This window comes from Carlito syrichta, unplaced genomic scaffold (genome assembly GCF_000164805.1).
Source record: "Carlito syrichta isolate Samal-C Ts95f unplaced genomic scaffold, Tarsius_syrichta-2.0.1 Scaffold315848, whole genome shotgun sequence".
Taxonomy (NCBI): Eukaryota; Metazoa; Chordata; class Mammalia; order Primates; family Tarsiidae; genus Carlito; species Carlito syrichta.
The window spans coordinates 596,084-604,239 of record NW_007259944.1 but is presented as its reverse complement, the minus strand read 5'-3'; the positions used below and the strand labels follow the sequence as shown (position 1 = coordinate 604,239).

General features: G+C 49.0%; 1 protein-coding gene across 2 annotated transcripts in view; it reads right to left on the bottom strand.

Moving 5' to 3' along the window:
• SALL4 (spalt like transcription factor 4) overlaps window positions 1-8,156 on the bottom strand; it is a 23,290-nt gene that overhangs the window by 13,915 nt on the left and 1,219 nt on the right. The gene's annotated exons all lie outside the window — the stretch shown is intronic.

Here is an 8,156-nt window from a genome sequence, read left to right as displayed (position 1 = left end):
AGCAGCCACTGCACTCCAGTCTGGGCGACAGAGTAAGACTCTAACTCAAAAAAAAAAAAATCAAAAATTTCTCCGGACATCATGGTGCATTCCTGTAGTCCCAACTACTCAGGAAACTGAGGCAGAAGGATCACCTGAGCCTAGGAGGTTGAAACTGCGGTGAGCTGTGATCATGCCACTGCACTCCAGCCTAGACTACAGGCAGTGTGAATCCCTGACTCAAAAATGAAAAAAGAAAAACCGGACAGAACCAATTCAGCTCTCATCTACCAATGACAGACTTGATATCATGGCTTGCCCAACCCTATTACATCCAACAAGTATGCATAATCATGAGATGACAGCCACATGAGGTAGATGCCTGGATTACAACAACTGCCATTTAATGCCTAACTCAGTCAACACTTCCTACCTCCTCCTATGCACAAGGAAGAGGCTAGAGACCCTGTGGTGAGAAGATGAGCACAACATCCTCCTGTAATTCAGACTCTGAACCCCCAGATGCCCCCAACAATCATCATTCAACCCAATTAAGTATCAGCCTCATTTGAAGATGAGAAAAACTGAGTCTCCGAAGTAACGTGACTTGCCTAGGGCAACACAATTTACAATGAGTGACCGATGACTTTTAAACACCCTATATATATGCCAGGTGTAATTCTCAAAAAAACAATGCATATGGTTTTTTTGAATTGGAATCTCACTCTGTCACCCAGGCTGGAGTGCACTGTCATGCTCATGGCCACCGCAGCCTCAAGTTACTGGGTTTTGCCTCAGCCTTTCAAGTAGCTGGAACCCCAGGTGCTAGCCACCACATCTGGCAAATTTTTTTATTGTAGAGGCAAGGTTTTGCCAAGTTGCCCGGGCTGGTCTCGAACAATCCTCTCGCCTCCATTTCCCAAAGTGCTGGGATTACAGGCATAAGCCACCACACCTGACTGTATGCTATTAACAACTCTGTGAGGTTGGGCTATGATCTTTCTTGACAAGGGGAAACTGAGGTACAGAGGACCTTACAAAAAAGACTATTAAAAGCCAGGCATGCAGTTCCCAGACCCTCTATAACCGAACCCTTTATTTGCTCATTTCCCATCATGTTTCTTTTGTCAAGATTGTAACTATCTTTCCTCTTGCAGAAACACCAAGGGAAACAGGAAAGCCAAGGAGGCTGGGTTAGTTAGCCAGGGGTGGGAGTAGCCCACTCACTATTGTTTGGTTTCTGGGACTTCCAGAAGCAGCTCTGAGGACTGCAACGCACCTCTGCCACTTTAGAGTTCCAGCGGCCGGGCACAGTGGCTCAAGCCTGTAATATCAGCATGTTGGGAGGCCAAGGTGATGATCGCCAGAGCTCAGGGGTTCGAGACCAGCCTGCAGGCAACTTGGTAAGACCTCATGTCTACAATAAATCAAAAAGTAAGCTGGGCATCGCAGCATGAGCCACTAGTTCCAGCTACTCGGAAGGCTGAGGCAGAAGGATTGCATGAGGCCAGCAGGTTGAGGCTGCGGTGACCATGAGCGTGCCACAGTACTCCAGTCTAGGAGACAGAGTGATACTTCGATTCAAAAAAAAAAAGGCCAGGCACAGTGGCTCAAGGCTGTAATGCCAGCACTCTGGGAGGCCAAGGTGAGGAGATTGCCTGAGCCCATAGGTTCGAGACCAGCATAGGCAACTGGGCAAGGCCTCATCTCTACAATAAAACAAAAACTCAGCCAGGTGTGGTGGTGCATGTCTGTAGTTCCAGCTACTTGGAAGGTTAAGGCGGAAGGATCACCTGAACCCAGGAGGTCGACACTGCGTGGCCATGAGTTAGACACCAACTCAAAAAAAAAAGAGTTCCAGTAGCAGGTGATGCAGGAAACCTTTCTGAAGGCCCCTCCACTGCTGACGCAGACCTGTTCCAAGAGTCAAGTTAATAAATATACTCGTCAATTCCTGATACCCTGGCCTTGATTCCTAGATAAATATGATCTATCCCCAGACTTCAATGAAATGCATTGCTTTCTGGGAACTGTGCAGTGACACAATCCTCCTGGAAGAGCAATTTTGGCAATTATGTGTCAAGAACTTTAAGAAGTGGATCTTGTAAAAAAGTTTCTCTTGTAAGGGAAATACACACCTACTGGTAGGTGTGTATAAATGGATACAGCTTTTTCAGGGAGTGATCTGGCAACATTTTCAGCTGGCAGTTTCCATTTGTTGGGAATTTACTTCCTGAAATACACGAATATTCCTTGCAGCATTTCTCTGATTAAGAAAGAGAATCAGAAAGAGCAAGCCGGGCACGGTACTCAGCCTGTAATCCCGCACCTTGGGAGACTGAGGTGAGTGGATTGCCTGAGACTGCGGGTTCAAGACCCGCCTGGGCAATTTGGCGAGACCTCATCTCTACAATAAATCAAAAATTAGCCGCGTGTGGTAGCGTGTGCCTGTAGTTCTGGCTGCTTGGAAGGCTGGGGCAGAAGGATCGCCGGAGACCTGGAACCCAGCAGGTCGAGGCTGCGGTGGCCAGGAGCAGCCACTGCACTCCAGTCTGGGTGACAGACTCCAACCCCCACCCCAAAAAAGAAAGAGCAACTGCTAATCTCCGTGGCTCACACCTATAGTCTCCAGCACATTGGGAGGCAGAAGTGAAGAGGACTGCCTGAGCCCATGGGTTTGAGACCAGCCTGGGCAGCTTGGCAAGACCTCGTCTCTACAGTAAACCAAAAAATAAGCCAGGCAGGGTAGCACACACCTGTAATTCCAACTACATGCAAGACTGAGGCAGAAACATCACCTGAGCCCTGAAGGTCGAAGCTGCGGTGGCCATGAGTGTGCTTTTTCAGGGAGTGCTTTTTCAGGCTGCACTCCAGCCTGGGTGACAGAGTCAAACTCCAACTCAAGCAAACAAGCAAATAAATAATAAATAAATGTTGTTGTCGTTCCCTCCCCCCTCCTTGGAGCAATGTCCTCTGATTGGAAATGCATGTTCTAAACGGCAGGCATTTCAAAGCTTGGGTCTATGAAGCCTATACAAAAAAAAAAAACAAATTATGTTCACTAAACTGAACTACAATGCAACACTTCTTTCAATCATGAATATAAAGAATACGCCACAGAGGTGGTATCAGCAGAATCTGTGACTTGGTCATCCATGGTTGTTGCATGTTATGGTGGTTGCATGACTTGGAATTCTGAGTGCCTGAGGCTGTCAGACCTCATTATTGTATGTTATTTATTGTATTAATAAAGCAGCGCAGCTGGGCGCGGTGGCTCAAGCCTGTAATCCCAGCATTTTGAGAGACCAAGGCGAGAGGATTGCCTGAGTCCAGGGGTTTGAGACCAGCCTCGGCTACCTGGTGAGACCTCGTCTCTACAATAAATCAAAAAATTAGTTGGGCATGGTGCACACCTGTAGTTCCAGCTACTTGGAAGGCTGGCAGAAGGATCGCCTGACCCCAGCAGGTCGAGGCTGCGGTGGCCGTGAGTGTGCCACTGCACTCCAGCCTGGGTGGCAGTGAGACTCCATCTCAAAAATAAATAAACAAATAAATAAATAAAAATAAAGCAGCGCAAGGCCGGGCACAGTGGCTCAAGCCTGTAATCCCAGCACTTTGTGAGACTTTGCGAGGATTGCCTTAGTCCAGGGGTTCAAGACCAGCCTGGGCAACCTGGTGAGCCCTCATCTCTATAATAAATCAAAAAAATTAGCCGGGCATGGTGGCGTGCGACTGTAGTTCCAGCTACTGAGAAGCCTGAGACTGAAGGATCGCCTGAATCCAGCAGTTGAGACTGAGGTGGCCGTGAGCATGCCACTGCACTCCAGCCGGGGCAACAGAGTGAAACTCCGACTCAAATTAGAAATAAAAAATAAAGCAGCACTTTTTACTTTGTAAATTACAAATGTTCTCACTTTTGATAACTATATTTCAATGCAGTTTATTTCCTTGTTATTCTATGTATCTCATGCATTTAAATACACTGTGTGGCACCGGGACTCACGGCATAAAAAAGGTTAAGCTCCCCTACCTCAAAGGACCCAACAGTTCCCAAGAGTGATTTACAGCCTGAATACCGACTCGCCTGCCCTGTATACACAAGCTCGCCTCCCCGTAGCCTCCAAGCACTACCAGCAACATCCCACTTGAGTCTTAAAACAGCAGCAGCTCTGTTTGCTCGTGCAGTAAAAAGCCCTTCGACATCCAGGCCCCCATTGGCAAATACTGAAGCCCTATTTGCCAAGGAGTAAGAAGAGCTGTTATGAACAATCGTGGGCTATGCTTAAATTAACCCAAAAGGGGAAAAAAGCAAAGTCCAGAAGGATTACACAGCAACTGGCTCTCCCCTCCCTCCACCCCACCCCCAACCCGAATTTTAGGAATGTTATCTCTCAGCATCGAGTTATCCAATAAGTTGGAAGAATGCAGTAAACCCAGCAGGGGTCTTAGATTCAATCACTGCCAAATGGATCGAAAATACTCTTACTATTGTATAGGAAGAAAGTCCCTCTACCAGAGGCCAATCAAATTCTGAAATCACTAAAATGCTTAAAAAAAAACCAACCTGTGTATCTTGATAAGTGCATTATGAGTCAAGCTTATCTTTTTCCATTCCTACATTAGGAGAACTACAATGAGCAGATTATCTAGAGGACACAGTATCTTCTCCCCTCCCCCATCCCCAGGATAACTGCTCACCAAAAAACAAAAGGAAATTTATGTGCCTGAGTATTGAACCAGCTGAAAGTGCCTTTAACCAAGTTAATTTTAACACTTAAGTAAAAAGCCTTTAACTCGATTTGTAGATGGCAAATGAGAACTGAAATTGAGTTTCTACTTAATTAAGATATAAAAAAAAGTTTCAAACAGCTTTGGATCAAAATTCAGGGACTCTGCTAAAAAGGAGAAAAAGTAAAAAGCTCAAAGGCTTTAGAGAAGTTAACATTAAGGTGTGTGACCTCACTCTGCCACAAAGGTCTAGAGACGTGTTCCATTCTGCCTCAACTCCAGATCAAGCCATTTCGTAAACTCCATGAGGGCAGGGGCCTTGGCTGGGTCCTTCTCCAGGGCCCCTCAGACAAAGCCTGACACACACACAAAATGTGCTGGAAAAAATGGGTTGCGGCGATTTGGGCGGTGTCTGAATTTAGGGGCTTTTAAAAACATTTAAATGTTTTAAAAAATAATCAAAAGTCCAATAGGTTAAAGGTGACGAGAAAGGACTTCTTGAACTCTTCGCCATATTTTTTTTCCAGGGCAGAGGGGCCAGAGAAGCCAACTGAAAGCAAACGCTTTTATTTCCAACTGGCTTCCCTAGGTCCCCTTAATCTAAACTTCACAAAGGCACATCTCAACATTTAAGAGATCGGAGGTCAGAACACCAAACCCAACCAGCCAGTCAAACACTAGGTCTCTCCTTCATCGAAGGAACCAGAAGAAAATCCCAGGCCATCACCAACAGCGCTAAGACTGTTAAATAAATTTTTTTTTTTAAAGTCCACAGCTACCTGAATTCAGTGCAAGACCAAAATAAATCAGGAGTAATGGCATCCTGGGCAAAGCCATTTCATCCAGATGCTGCAACTGACACCAAAATGAGGGAAAATATGACTTTGGCAACCTTGGCCAGGATTAACGATCACATCCTGAAGGCCCCCCGTCTGTTATCTGGCACCGTGAGCTGTTTTTTCTGCAGAATTATATTATCCGGTAGCTCAACACCATCTTGACACAATAGGGAAATTAAAGTGGAAACATTTTCTAGTCAAGACTCTGGCTCACCTATAACCTCAGTACTTTGGGAAGCTAAGGCGGGAGGATCATTTGAGTCCAGGAGCTCAACACCAGAGAAGGCAACATAGAGAGACCTTGTCTCTACATAAAACCAAAAAAATTAGCCTGGTGTAGTGAGGTGAAAGGATCACCTGAGCCCAGGAGCTGGAGGCTGAGGTGAGCCCCAATAGTGCACCTGCACTCCAATCTAGGCAAGTAGAGAGTCCTACTAAAAAAAAAAAAATTAATACTGATCACACCCTCAACACAAACAGTAGGCCTTCTAGAGTTGACATTATCCAAACAGGGTGGTTTTCTCTCCACTGTAGAGAAAGGACCAAAACGTTTGGGAAAACACACACACACCAAGCTGTACTCCAAGTTACACAGCTGAGGGTCATACAAGCAGATTGGCTTGAAGATCTCACCCTAAAACTTCACAGGCACCAACCAAGGCGCTTCACATTTTAAAAAATTAACATGAATACCTCCTGCCTCTTACCCTGCAACCCTGTGACTAACAGCGGTGGGAGTGACAAAGTATCATTTACTTGTGCACTTGAGTGTGCGGCTACATTCTGGGGAAATGCATTTTACAATGCAATTTTTTTTTTGAGTTGGAGTCTCTGTCGCCCAAGCTGGAGTGCAGTGGCACATTCACAGTCACCGCAGCCTCCACCTGCTGGGCTCAGGCGATCCTTCCGCCTCAGCCTTCCAAGTAGCTGGAACAACAGGCGCACACCACCATGCCCGGCGAATTTTTGTGACTTACTGTAGAGACGAGGTCTCACCAAGTTGTCCAGGCTGGTCTCGAACACCCGGGCTCAGACAACTCAATGTTTTCATGATCAAAAAAGGGCTGTGGACAAACTGTAACCCTTCTTCCTATCAGAAACCCATTTGAAACCGAACACAGAAAGTGGTCAGAAACGTCCACCAATGGCCAAATCCTTCCAGCCCGGTGAAGGTCATTTTAATGGAAAAAAAACTGGGGCCCGCTTGTGATTTGAAACTTGGGAATCTTACTCGTTGATGTTTGTAATCCAGTCGAGCACAAAGGGCATTTGAAACTCTTTTGAGAAAATGCTAATTTTCCTGTACGTCGTGTCAGCCGCCAGATTTTTTGATCTGCTAATTGATTGCCAGACGTCACTTAACTCCATCCAGAAATGCACTCTCAAGTGGCTTTGCCAAACAAGACCCGCCCAATCGTAGTTTAAAAAAAAACTCTACCATCACACCCGCGCAGGTAGGTCAAATGCAACCATTCGATAAACGTGCTGCTTGGGAAAACATTCTAGCTTCGAGGAAGTCTTCCCAGGAATGCCAAAGCCTTGGCAAAGAAGAGCGCGCACAGACGGCGACGGCGCAAGCAGGCATCCCCGGGGGTGGCCATCCTGGCCGTCTCCATCCGCCCCCCAGCCAGTCCCACCCACCAGGTGTAAGCCGGTACCTGCGACGGACCCGCCTCCCCGCACGCGGCTCGGCTTCAGGCAGCGCCTCCAGGGGGCGCCCGCGCGCAACCCGGCGGGGCCGTCGGCGGCAACCCGGGGGATCAATAGCGACCCCCCCACCCCGTCCGCAATTCGCTGTGGGAGCGCACAGGCAGGCCCGAAATCCCTGCCCAGCTCAGGCTAACTCGGATTTCACACTCCAGCCAGCGTTTATCCCAGAAGCCCTCCCCCGTCTAAAGAGCTCACCACCACCCAAAGCCCCACGGGTGCGCGCCCACCCAAAATGAAGGGGGAAGGGAAGGTCAGAGCAGGACCAGGGGAGGGGTCAGAGCCAGGAGCTCGCCCCTCCTCTCGGGAGGAAGCAGGCCGGCCGAGGGTTAACCCTTTTGTTCCAGGTGGGCCGGGCGTCGAAGCCAGCACGCTCCCCTCACCCCCACCCACCGAGGCACAAAGAGTCCATCCCGGCCGCTGGGACCTCGGGCGTGCGCCGCCCGGACCACCCGGCGCCCCGAAAACGCACCGCCGCCCACTCGGTCGAGCCGAGCCTTTTAATTTGCCCAGGGAAAAGTACGATGTAGGGGGAAAGGGGGAACTTCACTGACCTACCACAAATTTGGAAAACGTATCCCAACTACACGGTAGCCAAAAAGTAGCGGCCGTGTTCTAAGGAAAAGCAGGGCGTCGGGTTGGACGCCGAGAGCCCGGAGTGGCCGCGCACACCCCTCTGCGGCCGGGAAACCAGGGAGCAGGCGGGGAGGGGAGAGGAGGCGAAGCGCGCGACCAGGCCGGCGGGGAGGTCAAGTGGCCCCTCCCCCCACGCGTGCACGAAAAACTTATCAGGCGACAATTTGGCGGGCCGCGACGGAGACAGTGGGAAAGCGACTCGCTCCCGCGACCTCCGCGGCGGAGTGGCGGGGTGGGGGGTCGACCCTGGGTTCCGGGCCAGGGTCC